The 26072-nt window shown below is 34.5% G+C and overlaps 1 protein-coding gene across 3 annotated transcripts in view; it reads right to left on the reverse strand.

Moving 5' to 3' along the window:
• The window catches only part of Cad99C (cadherin 99C), a 463896-nt gene that overhangs the window by 373635 nt on the left and 64189 nt on the right, over positions 1-26072 (reverse strand). The gene's annotated exons all lie outside the window — the stretch shown is intronic.

Genomic DNA, 26072 nt, shown 5'->3' on the forward strand with positions numbered 1-26072 from the left:
AGATCTTCGCCCTAATAGACAACATTTTCAAATAAAGTAAAATATATTCGTTTTCATACGAAGAAAAAAGATTTTTTTTAATAGACTCCATTTTTGCCCTAAGTCCTTTTTCGGGACATTGGGTTTAAAAATTCGAATTCAGTAACACTTACGTACATTGTTGTTCAGCAAGAAATGTTAAGAACAGAATAGATTTTAATTAAATGCGTAATACGGGCAAGTAGCTTTAACCGTTCCACATATATAGGCCGTCGAAGTCGCCTAATAGCAAAAAAATAGATTTTCATAACTTCGAGGCCCCAGTACCACGTGTTAACATATTCGAATTGTGCTAAAACTTTGGCAATCTTAAAATCTAATAATAATAAAAGGTTTAGGCGGCTCCCTGGCTAAAAAATCCGAGATCGATTTGGTCCTTTGAGTTAAAATCAGCCCAAAGCTACAAATTAAATTAAGATGCAACAAACAAGAAAATATTGAATTTTACATAACACGTTTGATATTTTATCAAATTTTATATTTTTACATAGTTTAATAATCAAAAATGGTATTACGATACCATAATTTTATACCCTACACCACACTGTCGTAAATGGTCTCAATAACATAATAATCTGCTGAAAAAAACGCTGTTATACGGTCAACAGTCTTAGTTTAGAACACTGTTATGTATTTTTTGATGGCTTTTCCAACTTTAAATGACAATTTTACGACTTTTATGACGATTTTCGGCCAAAATCTGTTTGCATATTTTGCATATTTTTTGCATATTCTGCATATTTTTTGCATATTTTGCATATTTTTTGCATATTTTGCATATTTTTTGCATATTTTGCATATTTTTTGCATATATGCAAAATAAATACGAAATATGACCCTGCCATTGAATTTAGATTTCTTTGAAACGAATTTTGGTCCAATCAGAATCTTCGTATCTTTAATATTAAAAAATATGCAAATATGCAAAATCCGATGTCTAATTATAACTGTCATGACATAAAGCATGAGTTTGGTTGCGGATTTGTAATGGGTCGGAGGTTAAAACATCTGGTCCCCAGCTTCACCCCTGTGAATGAAAGACTCGCTGCAATTCGATTAAAAGCAAAGTTTTTCAACATCAGCTTTATTTGCGCTCATGCTCCCACTGAAGACAAGGACGAACAGACCAAAGATATATTTTACGAGCGCTTAGAAGAAACATATGACCGTTGCCCTGCCCATGACATTAAAATTATTCTAGGCGATTTTAATGCCAAAATTGGAAAGGAAAATATCTTTGACCCAACAGTCGGGAATTCCAGTCTCCACAGTGAAACATCTGACAATGGTATGAGGCTGATAGACTTTGCAGCTACAAAAAACATGGCAGTACCAGATTTAATCGTCGCGAAATTCATAAGGGAACCTGACTGTCTCCCGATCAAAGAACAAGTAATCAAATTGATCAATGATCATGTTGTGATAGATGGAAGACATTCATTGAGCGTGTTGGATGTACGATCGTTCCGAGGCGCAAACATTGATTCAGACCACTGCCTTGTTGCAGCAAAGGTACGTACCCGCCTTAACGTTGCAAATAAATCACGAACAGACACAACGCGGAAGTTGGACATCGATAGGCTGCAAACACAACAGATAGCCACAGCATATTCCACTCAACTAGCCGAATTGCTTAATGAGAGCACTCCTCGTCCCGATAACATAACATAATGGCAAAATATTGGCCACTCCATGCAAACAGCCGCAAAATCCATACTTGGATACCAGAGACCTCCGCAAAGGAATTTATGGTATGACCCGGAGTGTCGTGCTGCTACCGAAGAAAAAAATGCGGCATATAGAGCTACCTTACAATCAGTAGCAACGCGTAGCGCACTAGAGAGATATCGGGAGAACAGGAGAGAAGAGAAACGTCTTTTCCACAAGAAAAAGAGAGAAAGATGTATAGGAGCCAGAAAGAAGTCCGAAAATTCTACCAAAGAGTGAAACATCAAACAGATGGCTTTGGTACAGGCACATCCTCCTCTAGAGACCAGCAAGGTAATTTGGTAACTGATACAGATAGTGTACTCAGGATATGGAAGGAACATTTCTCCAATCTGCTGGTATCCAATAGTAGCGAAGACGATGATACCACAGGTCCAATCGCAGAAGATGGTATAGAATGTATACCACCCGGCCAAGATGAGGTTAAAAAAGCAATCAACCGGCTGAAGAATAATAAAGCAGCAGGAGCCGATGGCTTACCAGCCGAGCTGTTGTTTTAAGGTGTATGCATCAGCTAGTTAGCACCATCTGGCAGGAAGAACGCGTACCCGACGATTGGAACCTGAGCATCCTATGTCCCGTCCACAAGAAAGGAGATAAGACTGTATGCTCCAACTATAGGGGCATAAGTCTTCTCCCTATTGCCTATAAGATAGTGTCAGGGATATTGTGCGAACGACTAAAGCCAATGGTCAACTAAATAATTGGACCATACCAATGTGGCTTTAGACCTGGCAAGTCCACCATTGACCAAACATTTACCCTGCGGCAAATCCTGGAGAAGACCCAAGAGAATCAGATCGACACATACCACCTTTTTGTCGATTATAAAGAAGCCTTCAACAGCCCGCTGCGTGCAAAGGTATTCCAAGCCATGTCTGAATTTGGTATCCTCGCAAAGCTCATCCATACGGCTTCGTAAAATGACTTTAATTGACACAAGGTCCTCAGTTAAAATAGGAAAGAACCTCTCCGAAGAGTTTGGTACCAAAAGAGGTTTCAGAGAAGGAGACAGCTTTTCGTGTGGTCTCTTTAACATCCTGCTGGAAAAGGTAATACGAGATGCAAATGTCAAAAGAAATGGCACAATTTACACCAATAGCCACATGTTACTTGCTTATGCTGATGACATAGACATCATAGGACGATCAGTAAAGGGAGTAACTGATACCTTTAGGAAGGTCGAAGCAAAATCTGCGAAAGTGTGTCTGGCGGTAAACGGCGAAAATACCAAATTGATGGTGTCGACGCGCAAAGCGTCCATAGAGCTCGGACCAACTGTGGAAGTTGGTACCTATAATTTTGAGGTAGTAAAAGACTTCGTCTACCATCAGTTGTGAAATAAAAAGAAGAATTGTATTGGCAAACAGATGCTACTTTGGTTTATATAAGCAATTTAAAAACAAAGCCACATCTCGTCAAACAAAAATAACACTATACAAAACGCTGTTACTACCTGTGCTAATGTATGGCTCCGAAGCATGGGTACTTGCGCAAGCTGATTAGGCAGTGCTTGGTGTGTTTAAGAGGAAAATTTTTCGAAAGATCTACGGGCCGATTTGCGTTGACGGTGAATATCGACGTCGTATGAACCACGAGCTATATCAGCTATACATAGACATGAATATAGTTAAACGTATTGAGTTGCAACGATTGCGTTGGTTAGGCCATATCATAAGAATGAGCGATGATGAACCCGCTAAAAAGGCGTATGAATACATGCCACATGGCGGTGCACGCAGAATCGGCAGGTCTAAGCTTCGATGGAGCATACAAGTGTATGAAGAAATGAAAGGCGCGGCATTCCAGAAAGCGCAGCGAAAAACAGAGGGAATTGGAGATCTTTCCTTAGTTCGGTCTATGGAACAAATGTTCTGAAATGGGCCAGCTAAGTAAGTAAGTAAGCAAAGCTCATTCGGTTTTGTAAGACGATCCGGTTCTCAGTTAAAATGGGAAAGAAACTCTCCCAACAGTTCAGTACCAAAACAGGTTTCAGACCAGGAGACGTGCAATCTCTTACACATTTTTCTTGAAAAGAAATGGCACACGATACAACAATAACCACTGCTGACGATATAGCCGTCATTGGTCGATCAGTAAATGATACTTTTAAAAAGAACGAAGAGAAATCTGCTACTGTGGGCTTGCGGTAAACGGCGACAAGGCCAAATTGATGGTATCGACGCGCAATGTGAAGTTCATATAATTTTGAGGTAGTTACAGACTTTGTCTACCTTGGCACCGCCATAAACACAACAAACAACATCAATGAAATAAGAAGAAGGATTGTATTGCTCATCAGATGCTACTTTGGCATAAGTAAGCAGTTTTAAAACAGAGACACATCTTGTCAAACAAAAATAACACTTTACAAAACACGGATACTACCCGTGCAAATGTATGTTTCCGAAGCATGGGTGCTTACGCCGTGGGCGTACCCAGGAATAGCTAGGGGCAGCTGGCCCCCTCTAGATCCTACTTGTTTGTATGTAAAAAATGACCAGTAACGACAAAAAAGAATTCCTAGCTACGCCCATGGCTTGCGGAGTAGATAAGCACTGCCTTATGGTATGTTTTGTAGAAAACTTCTTCGAAAGATCTATGGGTCAATATGCTTTGACAGCGAATATCGACGTCTTGTGGACCACGATCTGTTTCGGGTATACAACGACATCCGTTGGCTAGGCAATGTCGTAAGTAAGCGATGTCCGTATAAAAGATGTATAAATACGGGACGTATGTCGCAGAACGGGAAAGCCAAAGTTTTGATGGATTAAACAAGTGGAAGACGAGGTCGAAAACACGGTATTTCAAATTGGAGAAGTAAAGCAGCAAATATAGGGGAATGGTAATGGATAGGTACCTGATTACTATTGGGTTTCATAGACTTTGTTCTGTTCACATCTTACATTATTATAGTTACCATTTTTGGTCCCTATTGCCAACTGAATGTTGGACTAAATGTTATTAATTCTCAATATTCATCAAATAATCGCCCAGCTTATTCATGGCTTAAATGCTTATCAGTTTTCCAAGCAGCTCATAAGATTGAGTGGTTTAGTGTTTGTTTTGAAAGCTATGACTAATCACATACATTTGAAAAGCATTTGTTAATCAATATTTTCCTAGCTCACATGTAACAGTCAAACATTATGACATACATATACATATACATATACATCTGTGGAATCTTGTGGCACTTGTCTCAATGGTTATATATTTCAATATTTATTTTGATAACAAACAACTACTGCAGGTGTTTATTTATTTTAATTTTGAAACCACCAGTGTTGTGAACAACAACAAATGATGGGATGCTGGGTTTGTTTGGAAAATTCATAGGAATAACAACAACGCAAAAACAATTCAATGACATTACAATAGAACCACCTTAGGTGTTAAAATCATTGCATGACCTTTAAAAAAGAGAACAACGAAAAAATCATGTTAATTTTTTGAAAGATTTATTGGAATTGGAAGTCAAAGAGCAAGGCAACAAGATTACATAGCTTGTATATATCTACAAAACACGAAGCACTTGTCAAAATCTATGCCACAAGAGCTTTACAAGGGAAGGGATACAAACAACAGTTTGCTGCTTTGCTTTTTTTTTCGGCACCAAAGCGAGTGTCTCCCAGAAAATACAAATCACAATTGTTTTAAAAAACGTGTTGCTTCTTTTTTTTTCGCTTCTAGCTTTTGATTGTTCATAAACGATTGAAATAAAAAATGCTATTTGTTCAAACCATATAAAGTGAGGTGTTCCTTGATTGTTTATCCCATTTTTTTCTTATTATTCTTCTTCTTTAAAAAGACATGAATTGAAATTCACCGCTAAAAATATATACAAAAAATGTAAAGCCTAAAACCGTAAGCCTATTGATGCTATGGAGAAAACAAATAAGTAACACAAAGAGGAAATAGCGTAACGCATGTTATGCGTTTGGAGTTCACAACGAATAAAGAAGCATCTCTGTTTTTTTTTTCATCTTTCTGAATACAATAGATATATGCTGGCCGATAAAATGGATCTACATCTCAATGGTGTTATGATGGAGAGCCAGCGGTTAACTCTGAATATGGCCAGTGGCAAATATGATCATCGATATACAGGGTGACCCAAAACTGAGGGATGAGTTTAACAAGTAAGAGTGAGGTATATTCCTGACAGGCCGGTCATGTGATACCCTACACTACTTCCGCTAGGCTCTGTTTTGCACGCTTCGTGTTCGTAATTTGTCGCAATATGGCCTCAGAATTTACAAACTGTACCAAAAATTAAATTTGAATATTTTTCTCATAATGGTCAATTTCATCCGCTAAATGCTATCCGATAATTATTCAAAATTATTGGAATTTTCCTTGAGCATACCTCTTACTTCGTGCAAAAATATGTCAGTATTAAAATATAACTGCGACCTCTAGCGTGATTCTGGTAACACTACACACAACTAAAACTGTGGGATCCCGGTATAAACTAGGCTGTAACTATGTTATCTGACCACGTACATCAGCGTGGCAGCTTGAAAATACTCAATTATTGTTTACTTTACAAATATTATTTTTATTTCGTCAAGTTGCCTTTGGCTTTGTAATTTTCTATTATCAACTTAGCATTGATTTTCATAATTTATGTATTTTGTGACAATCAAAATAATTTTCATTTTTTTTTTTCTAGTTCTAATTTGTCTTTTGAAAAATAAACATTAAATTTTTAATAAAATTAAATTGTTGTGGATTTGTTCATTTTTACCCAACAAAGTAGTGAGCCCCGACAAAAGAACTCAAATAAAGAACTTCTAATAAAAACGGACGCTACAAATGAATCAACAAGCCCATCAAACTCAACAAATACATCATCAACAATGGAAGTTCCATTTTGGCGTTCCGATCCGCGGCTTTGGTTCAAGCAAATAGAATCACAATTTATCATGGCCGGCATTACGCAAGATTCTACAAAATTCCACAACATTGTTGCGTCGATTGAAAGCAATATTTTGGAGAAAGTTGCAGATATAATCATCAATCCTCCAGCTGAAAATATCTATGACACGTTAAAGGCAACCTTATTAGCAGTTTTTCGGATTCAGAGAAGAACCGTCTCAAGAAGCTTTTGACGAACATTGAGTTCGGAGACAAAAAACCTTCAGAACTGTTATCCGAAATGCGGTCATTATCTCAGGGTAAGGTTTCCAACGACTTTCGGCACAGATGAAAGCAATTTTATCCGTTAGTGAAGACAGCCTGGAAAAATTGGCAGCGATGGCCGACAGGATTGCGGATAGTAGCGAATCAGATGTACATATCCATCCTCCATCAAACACTCGCTTAAAAGAAATAGAGAAGAAATTAAAAGCCCTTTGCAAGCAGATGGGTTCATTCCGGATGTCAAGAAGCCGTGGTAAGTCATCCTCAAAACATCGACGTCCGAATTCCGAAAGCAAATCAAAACCGAAGTGCTGGTATCATTTCAAATTTGGCGAGAAAGCCAGGAAGTGTGTTGCACCATGCAATTATATAACACCAACATCGGAAAACTGAATGGTGCACCGTCTTTGGTGACGGACGAGTGTACCCCAGAAGTATGTCGCCTCTTTGTTCAAGACACTAAATCGAAAATCAGGTATTTAGTAGATACAGGAGATGATTTAACGGTGTATCCTGTCTCAAAATCCATGCGCAGTCAACCTCCCAGTCAATTGATTTTGTATGCCGCTAACCAGACACCGATCAGGACGTATGGCACAAAAACCCTTTCCATAGACTTGGGCTGAATAGATTGTTTAAATGGAATTTCGTGATTGCTGATGTACAGAAACCTATTATTGGATCAGATTTTTTGGGTAAATATGGACTACTTATTGATATTAAAAATAATAGTCTTATAGATTCCCATACCAATCGGAGATGTAGTGGATCAATAGCAAGTGTGGAGGATTCCTCAATTAAATGCATATCAAGCACATCTGAGTATTCCTCATTACTTCGACAATTCGACGATTTAACAAAGATCAATTTCAAATCAAAGGCAAAGCATGCAGTTCAGCATCACATTGATACAACCAAAGGGTGGACCGTTTTCTGCAAACCTAGACGTCTTCCACCTGAAAAATTGCATGTTGCGAAAAAAAATCTATGCCACAAGAATTCGAGGAAATAATTCGTCTTGGAATATGTCGCCCATAAATTGGCAGTTGGGCTAGTCCGCTACATATGGTGAAGAAACCCAATGGAGAGTGGCGACCGTGTGGGGACTACCGAGGTTTGAATGCTCGCACAATTCCCGACCGATACGCAGTTTCACATATTGATGGTAAGATGGTTTTAGCAAGATTGATTTAGTGAAAGCTTACCACCATATACCGGTGGCCGAAGAAGATGTAAAGACGACAGCAATAAAAACACCCATAGGGAATTTCGAATTTCCCAGGAAGACATTTCCCGCCGATCAGACCACCATTGCTACCTACAGAGCCGGATAAAAAATGTGGGTCCATTTCACGCCCTGAATGTTTCGCGATCGACAACGAATATGCCGATCTTCGTATAATTTTGAAGACGTTTTAAGAACCTAATAATCTTGTCTTTAAGCGGAACTGAATTAAAAAAAATTGTGAACTGTCAAGTTCAAAATTTCGACTTTAACTAAAAAAGTTGACCGATTTCTGTCCAAAAATTAGGCAAAAATTTTTTAACAAAAATCGGTTTCGCTTAAAGATAAGATTTTTACGTAGTTAATAAGCTCACCAAATTATATAAAGATAGCTCCATTCGTTTCGAGCTATCGTTGGCACCGACTTTAAACATGAGATTTTGAGAAAAACGCATTTTAAGTTGCCCATCTACCCACAGAATACAACGGATTCTTCACTTTGAACGGTCATATCTCAGCAAATTTTGCTCCTATCGACTTAAAATTTTCTTTGGCACACTCTATTCTACCTCTACTTCAAAATAAGTTAATACATTTTTTTCGATTTTTTTTAAGGTGATTCTGAAACTACTTTGCGGATTCTGAAACTACAATGTTCATAGATGAAAAAATAAAAAACAAAAAAAATCGCCGGAGAGATGTTTAAATAATTCGCGGTCAAAGTTCACATTTTTAGGTTTATTTCAGGTTTTTTTAGGATTCCCGATAAGACTTGCCGCTTCCAAGCAAAATCCTGAAAACCCTAAATAAACCTTAAAATGTGAATTTTGACCGGAATTTATTTAAAAATCCCTCCAGCTATTTCTTCTTGTTTTTGGATTTTTTTCATTGCTGTTTCAGAATCTGTAAAAACTTCCCGGGTGTAAGCGGCTTTTATTTAAAATTAAGTAAGGCACACCCTTTATTACCTTATTTTATAAAGAGGCGATACAGTCAGTGCATTGTCCCAATTCGAACATCTATATCACAAAAATGGTAAAACTTAGCACAAAGCCATACAGGTCAATCTTGTAGAGAATTTTCGCTGCTAAAATATTTTTTTATGCCCGTTAAGAGAGGACTTACGGTTTCCAAGCAATTTCTTGAAAACCTAAAAAACCCTAGAAATGTTAACTTTGACCGCGATGTATTTAAAAATACCTACGGAGATTTTTTGTTTTTTGATTTTCTTCATCTATGAACATTGTAGTTTCAGAGTCCCCAAGAACTTCTCAGGTGTAAGCACCTTTCATTTAAAGTTAGTTGAAGTGCACCGTGCCTTATTTGTAATTTTTGCGGGAGGAAATTTGGTACACCCTGTATGCACAATATGAAATCAACACTTAAAGCTCCACTTGTGTTTGACTGGTGGTCACTGGACAAGCAATTTTACAAGTAAACAAATATGGATGGATGAATGGATGACTGAATTGAATTGTGTGTACACAACTGGTTTGGGATTTCATGGCAATATATAAAAGAAAGTTGTCTTTCTTTCCATACATCATGAAAGTTTTCTCAGAAATAAGGTCAAGTTGAAAAAAGAAGAGCTTTGTTGTATTCACAATATACAGTGCACACGGTTTTTGTTTTAATGCTCAGAGGTAAAACAATGATGACAACAATATCAAATTATACGGAAATACTTCAAATGAAATACAATACGATTGTTTAGTATATCGGCCGGTCACTCAATCTCAAGAGACAATACATCTTCTTGACACCTTTACGTGCAGCAACCTACTTTGGTATACATATGTATGTATGTATGAATAAAATTTGAGAATAACAAATTGAAAACAAATATGAATACAATGCACATAAATGGGAATATGATGATATGGGGAATGGAGATAATATGAACTTTATGCCTTTATTTAAAACCTATTTTGTGTGTGTGCAACTCTCTAAGAGCCTATTATCCCACCTCTATGGCAACTATCTAATGTAATAACTTTGATTCATGATAAATACGTAATATCAATTTTTCACAACAACATTCAACATCTTGTCATAACTCATTTTCTCCAGAAAGTCCAAAAAATTAATTACCATCATTTGTCATGTGGGATTAACAGAAATTATGAGCGTGTGTGTATAAAACTTAACCAAGGAAATTATGAAAGACGGCACATAAAACTAAAAATCAAGAGAAAAACTTCCGCCTTGTGTCAAGTAGACAGAAGAAACGTTCATTACAACGAATATTATCAATATTAATGCAAATGCAATCAAACAGGATAATGCAAAAACACTTCATCGGCCATGTGGTGGGCAAGAGACACCAGGGAATGTTTTTCTTTCCTGAATTTCTTCATCGTTAAATAATGTTACAATGGTGCCTCGCCAGCCAGATATCTAGCCCGCCAACCAACTAAACAAACGTCAATTGTAGAATTTGATTTTCATGGTGAAACCCAAGACATTTTGATTACGAGATTTTTTTGCATAAGCAAACTGAATCACTGGCCTTACTTGGAACACACATAGCAGGGAGAGAGTAAAACTAGCAACTAAAAGCGCGTAGGCTGGCTTATTGGCAAAAAACATATGCAAAAACCAGTAACGTTTATTAGCATTGGAATTGAAGTTTTGCTGTTGTTTTTCTGCAATTTAGTTCCATATGGTATGTTTTCGCAAATGCTAATCCTAATAATCAAAATGTTACGTGCGGGCAAATTAGAATGTTTTGAAAATGTTATATTTTATTTTTTTTTATTTTATGTTTCATATTTTTATACCCTCAGCCTTTAGGCTAAAGAGGGCATATACACTTTGATACGACCAAAAATGTGCCTCATCGAAATAATGGTTTTAGAACCCAAGTATGTTTGTACGATATCCGTTTCAGACAATTTTGAGTACATCTTGCAATGTCCGTCCGTCTGTCTGTCTGGCTGGCTGGTGCGCACGATAATTCTCGAACTGATCAATCGATTTGATTTAAGTTCGAAGATGGGCCATATAGGTCCACTCCTTCTGGTACCTCCCCCACAAATGTTTAAACATTTTCGCAAAACTTGTGCGCACGATAATTCTCGAAGGGAGTAACCGAATTGAACCAAACTTTGCATATGGTAATACTACCTCTAGGCGTACATCAGGTTCGAATATGGATTATATCGGTCCACTCCTTCATGTACCTCCCTTTAGTGACACCTCACGAATAGATATAAAATTTTTTGTAACAGGATGTTCGTGCGGCCTCCGTTACGTTATTGTAATTTTTTTCGAGGGCAAGTCCATAATTCCCGAGATAATGGTGCATAACCTCAAAAAAACGCTGCACTATGTCGCGAGTTCAAATAAACGGTTGCCAAATATGATAGGAGTTGGCGTTGGCAGATGAATTTTGGTGTAAATACTTATAGTTCACTTACAATGTCGAGAGCAAACAATTGGGAAGGTCGGTCCACGGTCCCGTGGAACGGTACCGCCTAACTTTCGTGTTTTTAAGGTTTTAGCCACATTATCCACCCAAAATTCCAGAAATTTGGTGTTCAGTCTTCATATATTTTTGTGAGTTTATTGAATACATCAAAATTTTGTCTTCAAATAAGAGAATCTTCCTTAAAATTTTGTTGACCGATTAATGGTCAATAAACGGCACATTTTTTGTTAAAAATCGAAATTTTGACTTTGTATTCTTTTCCTTGACGGTGTATTCTTTTTCGGGGACAAGTCCATACTTTTTGAGATAATGGCCCTGGAGCTCCAAAAAATCTGCTGGCACTAAATGAACTTGGTTGTGCCTAACATAACACTCGCGTACATACTTGGATTACGTCCAAATATGGAACGTACTCGTACATCGTACCACTCCTTAGGGTATCTCCCACACAAAATTTTGAACATGTAAAGTTTAAGGTTTTTTATACCCCCAGCATTTATGTTAACGAGGGTATATATGTATGTGCAAAATGTGCTTCATCGAAATAATGGTTTTAGACCCCAAGTATGTTTGGACGAAATGTGTTTCAGACAATTTGAAGTCGATATAGCAATGGCCGTCCGTCTATCTGTCTGGCTGGTGCGCCCGATAACTCTCGAACGGATGAACAAATTTGGCTTTCGGAATAATTTGTCCAAACTTAGTTTAAGTTCGAAGATGGGTTATATCGGTCCACTCCTTCCGGTACCGCCCACACAAAAGTTCGAAAATGTTCCGAAAATGTGTGCGCACGATAACTCTTGAAGAAAGTAACCGATTTGGTCCATACTTTGTACATCGTGAAATTTCTACGAAACATAGATGTGGTTCCAATATGGACTCAATCGGCCCGCGCCTTCCGGTAACTTCCCACACAAAATTTCGGAAATGTTCAGTTTTGATTTTTGTTGTAATAACTTGTATTCACGGCCCTAATACGGCGGTACAAGTTTCATCAGGGGCAAAACCATACTTCCTGAGAAAATAGCCCGATTTGGTCCAAAATTTGGCTTTCGCAATATTTTGTCCAAACTTACTTTAAGTTCAAAGATGGGTTATATTGGTCCACTCTTTCCGGTACCTCCCCCACAAAAACTCGGAAATGTTCCGAAAATTTGTGCGAACGATCACTCTAGAAGGAAGTAACCAATTTGGTCCATACTTTGCACATCGTGAAATTTCTGTCAGACTTAGATGTGGTTTCAATATGGACTCAATCGGTCCACTCCTTTGGGTGCCTCCCACACAAAATTTCGGTAAAGTTCAGTTTAGGGCCTGCCCCCATACGACGGTACAAGTTTCATCAGGGGCAAGTCCATACTTCCTGAGAAAATAGCCTGAAAGTTGCAAAAAAAAACCCCTATGACACCGTGTGTAGTGGTTGGAGCGTGCGATAACCCTCGAACGGATCTGCCGTTTCGGTCCAAAATGTGGCCTTCGTAATATTTCGTGCAAACTTAGTTTAAGTCCGAAGATAAGCCATATCGGTCCACTCCTTCAGGTACCTCCCCCACAAAAGTTCAAAAATGTTCGGAAAAATTGTGCGTACGATAACACTTGATGGGAGTGACAGATTTGGTCCATACTGTACACATCCTAATATATCTACCAGGTATAGGACAGGTTCGAATATGGACTATATTTGTCTACTCCGTCGGATACCTCCCACACACATTTTTAGATAAATTCACTTTAAGACCTGCTTTCGGATCTCTTTGATTTTTATTGAAGCAACTTGCATTCGCTGCCTCAATTACGACAGTAAAAGTTTTTTCAAGGGCAAGTCCATACTTCTTGAGAAAAAAGCACGAAAGTTGTAAAAAAACCCCCTATGGCACCATATGTGGTGACAGGAGAGCTCGAACTGAATACTGCGTTCGTCCACACTTTGGGTATCGTAATATTTCTTCGAATATAAGATGAAATACGAAGGTGGAAGGAGTGGACCTCCGATACCTCCCCCACAAAAGTTCGAAAATATTCGCTAAAATGGTACTCTAAATATTGTCGAAACTCTGTTTAAAAAAAGCCCTATCTATCGATATCCCCGCAAATGTTTGCGCTTTAATCATGTAATTTTTTTGGAAAAAAGTATTTCAATCTACGCAGGCTGAGGGTATATCTCTGTCGACTGGCTTTTTTACTTGTATTTTATATTTTGTATTTTATATTTTGTATTTTATATTTTTATTTTAAGTTTTATATTTTACATTTTATATTTTTAATTTTATATTTAATATTTTATATTCCACATTTTATATTTTATATTTTTTAAATTTTGTATTTTAAATTTAATTTTTTGTACTTTATATTGTATATTTTATATTGTACATTTTGTATTTTATATTTTATCTTTAATATTTTGTATTTTATATTTTCTATAATATATTTTATATTATATTATTTTTTTATTTTATATTTTCGATTTTGTATTTTATATTATGTTTTATATTTTATATTATATATTTAAAATTTTATATTTTGTTTTTTTATATTTTATATCAGCAGAACCGAATGATTCTACAATTTAAAATGATGTCCTTGAGTTTTTGTTAAACATATCCTTTGATAATCCGGTTATAAGATACAATATGTTTTGTAAAAAAAAAAAAACAAAAAAGAAGATAGCCTTAGGGAAGAATCTGTGGTTTGTGGCCAATTGTTGTTTTTCATCTTCTGCTAAAGTTGATATTATATTCTTATTTGAGCCATGTAAGCTTGAGAATGATTGAGTATCAACATAACTCGCTAAAGGTGTACATCTTTTGTTAAGAAACACACACACCAGAATAAGATATAAGACAAACTACAATTCTCAAGTGGGCAGGAAACACCAGGCAACAATGAAACAACAACAGAAATATCGACAGAAGCAGCAGCAACAGCATTATCATCATCATACATACAGCCCCAATGTAACAATATTGAAAAAAACTATCGATTTTTACAACATGAAGATTTTGTTATGTTAGCTCTTTTCGCTCTCTTTAACTTTCTTGTATTTCTTATTTTATTTAAGTCATCTGAACAACATTTTAACAACCACAAAACAACAGTCAATAAGAGCAATCAAGATCGTCAACCTACGTAGTATGTTGTATGTAAGGTACATACATTCTTACATATATACATATAGTATGTACGTACGTACATATGGTGAATTGATTGAGTATGGCAAGTATAGCAAAAATGCAACAATACCATAGCAACAACAACAACAATGTTAGCAACAGCACCAACAATGCAATGAATTGCATACTTACATATGCTTTGTATTCAGTTGTTGTCTGTGTTTTAGCCTGGTGCACGGCCAATATTGTTGTTTAGGATAATGTTTTCAGATGCTTTGAAGGCTGTTGCAATGTGGTTTTGAAAACTTATTTCTTAAAGAAAATTTTATTCGATTAAAGGTTCCTTATAAGAAAATGTTAGACTGATATTGTTTGTTTTTTGGGAAATGTTCTACGGATTGCTATTTTCCTTATAGGAAATCCAATTCAAATTGTGGTTTCCTATAAAACGATTTTATGCTGAAAATATTATTCATATAATATTTTCCTATACAAAATATTACCCGCATAATGGTTCCACATAGAAAATATTATTTTGATAATATTTTACTTATAGAAAATATTGTCCGAAAATTTTTTTCCTTATACAAAATGTTGTCCAAATAATTATTTCCTTCGAAAATATTATCCGGATAATGTACTGCTTCAGAAATTTGTACCCGGATACTATGCCAAATTGAAAATATCAGTAATATGAACTTTTGTCTGCTATTCAAAACTGGTGTCATGTTGGTGTGGCAGGCATATGCCTTCGACTATTTGAAGGTTTCTGTTGTTGTTGTCGTTGTCGTTGCTGTTGTTGAAGTTTCATTTTTGATTGTTGGCTTTGTTGCTGGCGTTGACTTTTAAATGCAATTTATGTTCTTTATTAATGATCATCGTAGTGTTACATGAAAATTGACTATTGACAGCGTAAAATATATTATTGTCGATGTCAGTCGGTCGATAGTCTTCGACGTAGTCGTCATAGACAACGACGACGTTGTTTGTTTGTTGGCTGATGGTTTTCTTCTGACCACAATCATTGTTGTTAATGTTTTGATTTTTATACATGTCTTTGTTGCATACACATGTTGCACATGCTAGCGTTGTAGCATGTATGCTTTCGACTCTAGTCATTGTTAACATTTCTAGCGAAAGAAAAAGTTTACAATATAATAGCGTTGTTGTTTTTGTTGGTAATCGAATTGTGTTATTGCATGTATGTAAAGCGGTAAATAACTTTTATGCGTATCTTTGGGATGAGAGAGAGAGGCTTTGCAGGACATTGTGTTAATAAAGAACCCGGATTAATTTTATTGCACACATATGTATGTGTGCATATATTGTGATGATGTTTAACGACTTCTAAAATATGGGACATTAAAATGAATCCATGAATCGCTAGGCAATTTTGTTCGACTATAAATAGAAAAATGGAATAATATTTTTAGAAAGTTTTATATATTTTCAGTGCGGAATGTATATTTTTATAGCTAGATTTTATCCGGACAATATTTTCTTTCGGGGCACATTGTCTTAATAATATTTTCAATACGTAATTTTGACATTTTCTATGCAAATATTTTCTATAAAAACACATTATCCAAATGATAATTTCAATACGAAAGAATTATCTGGATAATATTTTTGTAGATAATATTAATATACGACCGTAATATCCGGATAATATTTCCTGCATAAAACATTATCCCGATAATATTTTCTGCATAAAACAATATCCGGATAATATTTTCTATTTTAATACATTACTCAAATGATATTATCTAAACACAAGCATTATCCGGGTAATGGTTTCATTACGAAAACATTATCTGGATAATAAGATAAGAAAGTATTATCTAGATAATGTTTTCTTATAGAAAATACTATCCAGATGATCTTTTCTATACGAAAACATTATCCGGATAATATTTTCAATAAGATAACATTATCCGGATAATTTGTCAATACGAAAACATTATCTGGATAATATTTTTTATACGACAACATTACTCGGATAACAATTTCAATACAAAAACATTATCCGTATAAGATTTTCTATATTAACACATTATCCAAATGAGAGTTTCTACACGAAAAAAATATCCGGATAAAAGTTTCAATACGAAACCATTATCTGGATTATATTAATATACAAAAATATTATCTGGATAATATTTTCTATAAGAAATCATTGCCCGGATAATATTTTATATGAATGATATGTTTTATACAAAAACAATATTCTGATAACAGTTTCTGTACGAAAACATTATCTTGGCAATATTTTCTGTATAAAAACCATTATCCGGATAATATTTTCTATATTAATACCTTGTCCGAATGATTTTTTCTATACGAAAACATTATCCGGATAACAGTTTCAAAACGAAAATATTATCTGCATAATATTATTATACGACGTTATTACCTGTATAATATGTTCTATAATAAAACATTGTCCGGACAATATTTTCTGCATAAAACATTATCCGGATAATATTATATATTTAAATACATTATTCAAATGATATTTTCTAAACGCAAACATTATCCGGGTAATAGTTTCAATACGAAAACATTATCTGGATAATAATATAAGAAAGTATTATCTGGATAATGTTTTCTTATAGAAAATATTAGAGCATGACGTAGGGGATGGAAGATACCAAGCAACGGTCCTGACCGGTTTTAACATGGCAAAGCCCAGGATTTATCTTGGTCCTCTTTCATCCCAAGTGACACTGACCTCCCCGTGGTGTCACCTGGGGAACTGCCTTTAACACCCGTTAAAGGTAGTGAGCTAACATGTGCCGCGCGTTCACCCATAAGAACGTTAAAAACTTGGGTTTGGGCGTCGGGTTAGTAACCCTCCCCTAGAAAAAACAGCCTACTATGAAAAAACGAAAGAAAAGAAAAACAAACCCCTCTAAAGTTGACGAACCCCGCAAACGTTTTAAAGACCATGATTTGCGAATCTGCACCTGGAATGTTCGCACTTATTATAGAGAAGGTGCAGTCTTCGCATTGGCAGACTTACTTGAAAAGTACAAGACCGATATTACTGCCATACAGGAAATACGATGGATTGGGAAAGGCGTCACAACAACACCTAAAGGTGACGCACTGTATTATAGCAGCCATGACGTAAAGCATGATTTTGGTTGTGGATTCGTAGTTAGTCGGAGACTAAAACATCTGGTAGCCAGCTTCACCCCAGTGAATGAAAGACTTGCTGCAATTCGAATAAAAGCTAAATTCTTCAACATCAGCTTTATTTGCGCTCATGCTCCCACTGAAGAAAAGGACGAACAGACCAAAGATATATTTTACGAGCGCTTAGAAGAAACATATGACCGTTGCCCTGCCCATGACATTAAAATCATTCTAGGCGATTTTAATGCCAAAATTGGAAAGGAGAATATCTTTGGCCCAACAGTCGGGAAATTCAGTCTCCACAGTGAAACATCTGACAATGGTATGAGGCTGATAGACTTTGCAGCTGCAAAAAACATGGTAGTTAGCAGTACCAGATTTAATCATCTCGATATTCATAAGGGCACCTGGCTGTCTCCAGATCAGAAAACAAGAAACCAAATTGATCATGTTGTGATAGATGGAAGACATTCATCGAGCGTGTTGGATGTACGATCGTTCCGAGTCGCAAACATTGATTCGGACCACTACCTTGTTGCAGCAAAGGTACGCACCCGCTTAAACGTAGCAAACAAAGTACGAACAGACATAACACGAAAGTTAGACATCGGTAAGCTGCAATCACAACAGATAGTCACAGCATATTCCACTCAACTAGCCCAATTGCTTAATCAAAGCACTCCTCATCCCGATAACATATCAGCGCAATGGCAAAGCATTACCCACTCCATGCAAACAGCCGCAAAATCCATACTTGGATACCAGAGACCTCCACCAAGGAATCCATGGTATGATGAGGAGTGTCGTGCTGCCACCGAAGAGAAAAATGCGGCATATAGGGAGAGAGATACAGGGAGAAAAGGAGAGAGGAGAAACTTCTTTTCCGCAGGAAAAAGAGAGAGATGGAAAAGCGGGAGTGTGAAAAAATCGAGATGTACAGGAGCCAGAATGAAGTGCGAAAATTCTACCAAAGAGTGAAGCATCAAACTGATGGCTTTGGTACAGGCACATCCTCCTGTAGAGACCAGCAAGGTAATTTGGTAACTGATACAGATAGTGTACTCAGGATATGGAAAGAACATTTTTCAAATCTGTTGGTGTCCAATAGCAGCGAAGACGACGAAGATACCACAGTCCCAATCCCAGAAGATGGTATTGGATGTATACCGCCCAGCCAAGATGAGGTAAAGACAGCAATAAATCGGCTGAAGAATAATAAGGCAGCAGGGGCCGATGGCTTACCAGCCGAGCTGTTCAAAACCGGAGGCGACACGCTGATGAGGTGTATTCATCAGCTAGTTAGCACCATCTGACAGGAAGAACGAGTACCCGACGATTGGAACCTGAGTATCCTGTGCCCCGTCCAAAAGAAGGGAGATAAGACTGTATGCTCTAACTATAGGGGCATAAGTATACTCCCTATTACCTACAAGATCGTGTCAGGGATATTGTGCGAACGACTAAAGCCTATGGTCAACGAGACCTCTTCAACATCCTGCTAGAAAAGGTTATACGAGAGGCAAACCTCAAAAAAAGCGGCACAATCTACACCAATAGTCACATGTTACTTGCTTATGCTGATGATATAGACATCATGGGCCGATCAGTAAAAGAAGTAACTGATACCTTTATAAAGGTCGAAGGAGAATCTGCTAAATTGGGTCTAGCGGTAAACGGTGAGAAGACCAAGTTGATGGTGTCGACGCGCAATGCATCCATTGAGCTCGGACCGACTGTGGATGTTGGTTCCTATAATATTGAGGTAGTAAAAGACTTCGTCTACCTCGGCACCTCCGTAAACACAACAAACGACATCAGTTGTGAAATAAAAAGAAGAATTGCATTGGCCAACAGATGCTACTTTGGTTTATGTAAGCAGTTTAAAAACAAAGCCACATCTCGTCAAACAAAAATAACCCTCTACAAAACACTGATACTACCCGTGCTGATGTATGGCTCCGAAGCCTGGGTACTTGCGCAAGCAGACATGGAAGTGCTTGGTGTGTTTGAGAGAAAAATTCTTCGAAAGATCTACGGACCAATCTGCGTTGACGGTGAATATCGACGTCGCATGAACCACGAGCTGTATCTGCTATACAACGACATCAATATAGTTAAACGTATCGAGATGCAGCGATTGCGTTGGCTAGGCCATATCATGAGAATGAGCGATGATGAACCCGCTAAAAAAGCGTATGAATACATACCGCATGGCGGTGCACGCAGAATTGGCAGGCCAAGGAATAGATGGCGCAAACAAGTGGATGATGAGATGAAAAGGCGCGGTATTCCAGAGTGCGAAGCAACAAATAGAGAGGAATGGAGATCTCTTCTTAGTTCGGCCTATAGAACAAATGTTCTGTAATGGGCCAGCTAAGTAAGTAAGTAAAAATATTATCCGGATATTTTTCTACAAAAAACTATTGTCCGGATAATGTTTTCTTATAGAAAATATTATATTTTCGTATATTAATATAATACAGATATTATTTTCGTATTGAAACTTATCCGGATAAAGTTTTCGTATAGAAAAAATAATTTGGATAATGTATTACGAAACAAAACATTATCCGGATAACATTTTCAATACGAAAACACTATCTGGATGATATTAATGTACGAAGGTAATATGTATCTGGATAATATTTTCGATAACAAAATATTATTCGGACCAAAATTTTTGTATAAAAACATTATCCGAATAATACCTAATATAGGAAAACATTATCTGGATATTATTACTAAACGAAAGTATTGTCAGGATAATATTTCCTATACGAAAACATTATTTGGATAACAATTTCAAAACGGAAACTTTATTCGGATAACTGTTTCAATTAAGGTTTAAACATTATTTAAATAATATTTTCTATACGACAATGTTTTTTATGAGAATGGATTTTTGGACAATGTTTTTTAAAAACATTATCCGGAAAATATTTTCTGTATAAAAACATTATATGGAAAATATTTTCTGTATGAACACATTGTCCGAATGATATTTTCTTTATGTAAATTTTATCCGGATAACAATGACAATAAGAAAACATTATCTGAATAATATTAACATACGAATTTACTATAAATATAATATTTTCTATACGAAAACATTACCCGGACAATATTTTCTATTAAAAAAATAATTTTTATGTGTAAACATTATACGGATAATATTTTCCATACTAAAACATTGTCCGGATATTGATCCAAATATTTCTGTCTGCACAAGTTAACCTGATATTAATTTGAATATTAAAAAAATATATTTTTATTCTATTTTAAATAAAAAAAATATTTTTTTTAACGAAAAAATTGTCAATATTTTTTTTTATATGTATTTTTGTATGTAAAATTTATGCATATTCATACCGAACTGTAATTCAATTCCATCCTGCAACAAAAATGGCTGAAATTTTTATTTTTCTTTTCCAGCATTATTGTGAAATTGGAACTTTGCCAGTATTCAACAAGATAATATAAAAACTTATTTTCTTTATGAATTCAAATTATTATGTATTTGCATAGTAATGTCTCAATTTCAGTTTTGTTTTGTACCGCTTTTCGTCGAACAATAATAAAAAATTATTAAAAAATTGCAACAATCGACACGTTTTTTTATTTATAACATTTCTTTTGTTGTTTCATATGTTGTGCGATCAATTTCAACAAATGAAGTGAACACAAGAAAAAAAGAAAACACCGAAAGTATCACTTACAAAGCATTTATTTCTTTTTTTATGCTTGCACATTAGAGTGGTCCCCTTTATATAAATGTATTATGTTATACTAAAAGCTGGACAGTAATATTAAACTTCTTACAGTAAATTAAATGAAAAGCTGGCGCTTTAGAAATTAATTGGACTGATTGAGTGTCCCTTAATATCGCAGTTAAAGCAGCTGACAATTTGATTCACCTCTTTACTTATTTCTAGGAGGTTTACACACTACTATAGGGAGAGGACAGTACGACAAAATTAATAACAAAAATTATGCAGACATAGAACATGTATTTGAATCTTCAAATAAAGTTAGATATTTTTTAAATTATTCCAAATATTGGATGCTTCTTGAATCACCTCCAATTCTATTCCATATTAAAAATATTCTATATTTGCACCTTACATTTTCCAATTTATATAAAAGTTTAACTTCACTGACTGCATTTTAAATACCACAATAAATTACATATTCATAAAGCATTACTTTTGTTGGATCAAACAATACGTCTGTTTGCTCTGTATAGATTCTTTAGAAATACTTTTTCAAAATTGTCTGACAAAAAATGCTTGGCATACTGTCGCGTAAAACTGAAAATCCTATTTATGCATCACAAGTGGCAAGTGAAAATACAATGTACAAAAAATTCCTCACAGGTATTAAAGGGATCTAAAATGAAAAGAATTCCTGTAATTGTGTTTACCAACAACACATATTAGTCATGTATCTGTGTGAGCGTTTAAAAGGGTTGCTGTACTGTTTGAATTTTTATTGTTTTCATTCTCTGCACACATCTTGTGTGCCTTGTACGTCATTGTTTTAATTCAAATTCTTTTCATGTCGTTTTTTTATTGTTGTGTGCGTGTCCAAGGGACCTCACCGCATTCGATTGTCTCTTTAATGTTATTGTTCTCAGTGAGTTTATTGGAATTGCATTTGTTTGAAAAACGCTGTTGTTAAAATAACTTGGCTTGCCTTGCACTGACTGCTGCTACGGCCAACGTTGACATGCCGTGATTTTTATTATATCACATAATTGTTTTTATGGCAATTTATGTTTTGATTGTGGAAAATCCGGGCATCAAATGGCGCCTTTTTTCAAGAACCAGACAAGATATGGTGAGAATGCATTGCGCATGCATTGAGTGGGTATAGCAATGTAATATTTGAATTAAATTTTCTACCGCACTGACATGGATAAACTGTTCTAGAAGAAAAAATTACTATATAATCTTTTTCGGATAGATTAATTATTCGCCAATAGCTCTATAGAAAAAAATAATTGGATAGTATTTTTGGTTATTAAATTGGCGAGTTATGGTAATATTTTCTATGGAAAAACATTATTTATATAATATTTTCATTTGGAAAACATTATTAGGTTACAAATTTCTACACGAAAATAGTATTCGAATAATAATTTCTATACGAAAACGTTATCCGAATAACATTTTGCGAAAATTTTATTCGAACAATATTTTCTATACGAATTATCCGAATAATATTTTCTATACGAAAACATTGTCAATAAAATATTTTTCATGCGAAAATTTTATCCGAATAATATTTTCTATACGAAAACAATATCCCAATTATTTTTTCTATACGAAAATTTTATCCGAATAATATTTTTTATACGAAAACATTATTAATATAATATTTTCCATACTAAAATTTTATCCGAATAATATTTTCTATGCGAAAGCATTATCCGTATAATATTTTCTATACGAACATTTTATCCGAATAATATTTTCTATCAATATAATATTTTCCACACGAAAGTTTTATCCGAATAATATTTTATATACAAAAGCATTATCCGAATAATATTTTCTATACGAAAACAATATCCGTATAATATTTCCATATGAAAATTTTATCCAAATCTATACGAAAATTTTATCCGAGTAATATTTAATATACGAAAATATTATCCGAATGATATTTCCAATACGAAAACATTATCCATATAATATATTCTATACCAGAATTTTATCCGAATTATATTTATCCGAATAATATTTTCTATACGAAAACATTGTCAATATATTTTCCATGCGAAAATTTTATCCGAATAATATTTTCTATACGAAAACATTTTCAATATAATATTTTCCATACTAAAATTTTATCCGAATATTTTCTATACAAAAATTTTTATCCGTATAATATTTGCTATACCAAATTTTTATCCGAATAATACTTTCTATGCGAAAACATTATCCGGATAATATTTTCTATAAGAAAACATTGTCAAAATAACATTTTCTATACGAAAATTTTATTCGAATTATATTTTTTATAAGAAAGCATTATCCGATTAACATTTTCTAAACAAAAACAATATCCGAATAATATTTTCTATACGAAAATTTTATCCGAATAATATTTTCTATACGAAAATTTTATCCGAATGATATTTTCTATACGAAAACATTTTCAATATAATATTTTCGATACGAAAATTTTATCCGAATAATATTTTCTATACGAAAGCATTTTCCGTATAATATTTTCTATACGAAAATATTTTCTATACGAAAATATTATACGAATGATATTTTCTATATGAAAACATTATCCTAATAATATTTTTTATACGAAGACATTATCCTAATAATATTTTCTATACGAAAATTTTATCAGAATAATAGTTTCTTTACGAAAACATTATCCGAATAATATTCTCTATAAAAAAACATTATCCGAATAATATTTTTATACAAAGACATTATCCGAATAATATTTGCTATACGAAAAAATTATACGAATAATATTGTCCATATGAAAGCAATATCCGAATAATATTTTCTATACGAAAACATTGTCAATATAATATTTTGCATACGAAAATTTTATCCCAATAATATTTTCTATACGAAAGCATTATCCGTATAATATTTTCTATACGAAAATATTTTCTATACGAAAATTTTATTGGAATAATATTTTCTTTACTTAAACATTATCAATATAATATTTTTGATACGAAAATTTTATCCGAATAATATTTCCTATACGAAAGCATTATCAGTATAATATTTTCTATACGAAAATTTTATCCGAATAATATTTTTTATACGAAAATATTATCCGAATAATATTTTTATACGAAAACATTATCCGAATAATATTTTCTATACGAAAATATTATCCGAATGATATTTTCTATACGAAAACATTATCTGTATAGTATATTCTATATCAAATTTTTATCCGAATAATATTCTCTATACGAAAACATCCGAATAATATTTTTTATACCAAGAAATTATGCGTATAATATTTTCTATGCGAAAAAATTATCCGAATAGTATTTCCATATGGAAACATTATCCTAATAAGTACGAGTATTTATATAAGAAAACTTTATCCAAATGATATTTTTTATACAAAAACATTATCCGGAAAATATTTTTTTCGCGAAAACATTATCTGAAAAATATTTTTTATAAAAAAGATTATCAGAATAATTTTTTCTATACTAAAATATTATCCGAAAAATATTTACTATACGAATACATTATCCGAATAAAATGTTCTATACGAGGGCATTATCTGGATAACATTTTCTTTAGAAATCGATTATCCGAAGGTCCTCCTGGGTTAAATTTTGACTTAATACAAAGCTGAATAACTCATGTGTATTCGTTACCCTAGAATATTGATTGTAAAAAACACAACCTTGATGTTACTTAAAAGAAAAACTTTCCCGTGAGTTTTTCATGAATAATGTTGTGTCCACGGTAAAGTTTTTCTGTTAAGCAACATCAAGGTTGTCTTTTTTTAAAGACAATATTCTGGGATAACGAATTCACATGAGTTATTCACCATTGTTTTTAACCCAGGAGGACCTTCTGATAATGGTTTTCTAAAGAAAATCTTATCCATATACATTTCTCGTATAGAACATTTTATTCTGGTATATATTTTTCAACGAAAGGGAACAATAAATGATTTCTGTAAATGAATTGCCTTGAATTTGCATAACTTTATCTGAAAAAAACTATCATCATTATTATGCAGAAAATAATGAAGATTCCTGTTTGTTTTGCTAGCAGTGGTCATGAATTGTCATCAATTTCTCATCACTGTCGTAATCATGTACGCCTATTGCACATCAATACTTACATTTTGTCTACTTTCCTTTTGTCATTTTCTGGCTACCTATCAAATCCTAGACAAGTTAACTGAGGACTGATTTCCCCCATGACTGTGGACCACAAAGACCGACGACAAGACCGAAAAGACCTTTCGCCATAACCCCATTAAATGATTATAATTGTCCATGGACTTTCATTTCTTCGGCGATCACCAACCACTTCATTGATTGACGTTTGAAAAATCATCGTCTTCTGTTAACTCTACAAATTCTAGAGAATAGAATATCGTAGAGGAAAGTGTATGATTACACGCGTTTACTTGAACCTCATTATGGAAATTTATTACGTGTGGCGGCATTTGGTGATGAGTGACGCCATGGTTTGTTTAAAGTTCAACAAGTCACAGAAAATAAGATATATAAGCAAAAAAA

Source organism: Musca autumnalis, unplaced genomic scaffold, assembly GCF_047663935.1.
Source record: "Musca autumnalis isolate F117 unplaced genomic scaffold, ASM4766393v1 scaffold_1, whole genome shotgun sequence".
Taxonomy (NCBI): Eukaryota; Metazoa; Arthropoda; class Insecta; order Diptera; family Muscidae; genus Musca; species Musca autumnalis.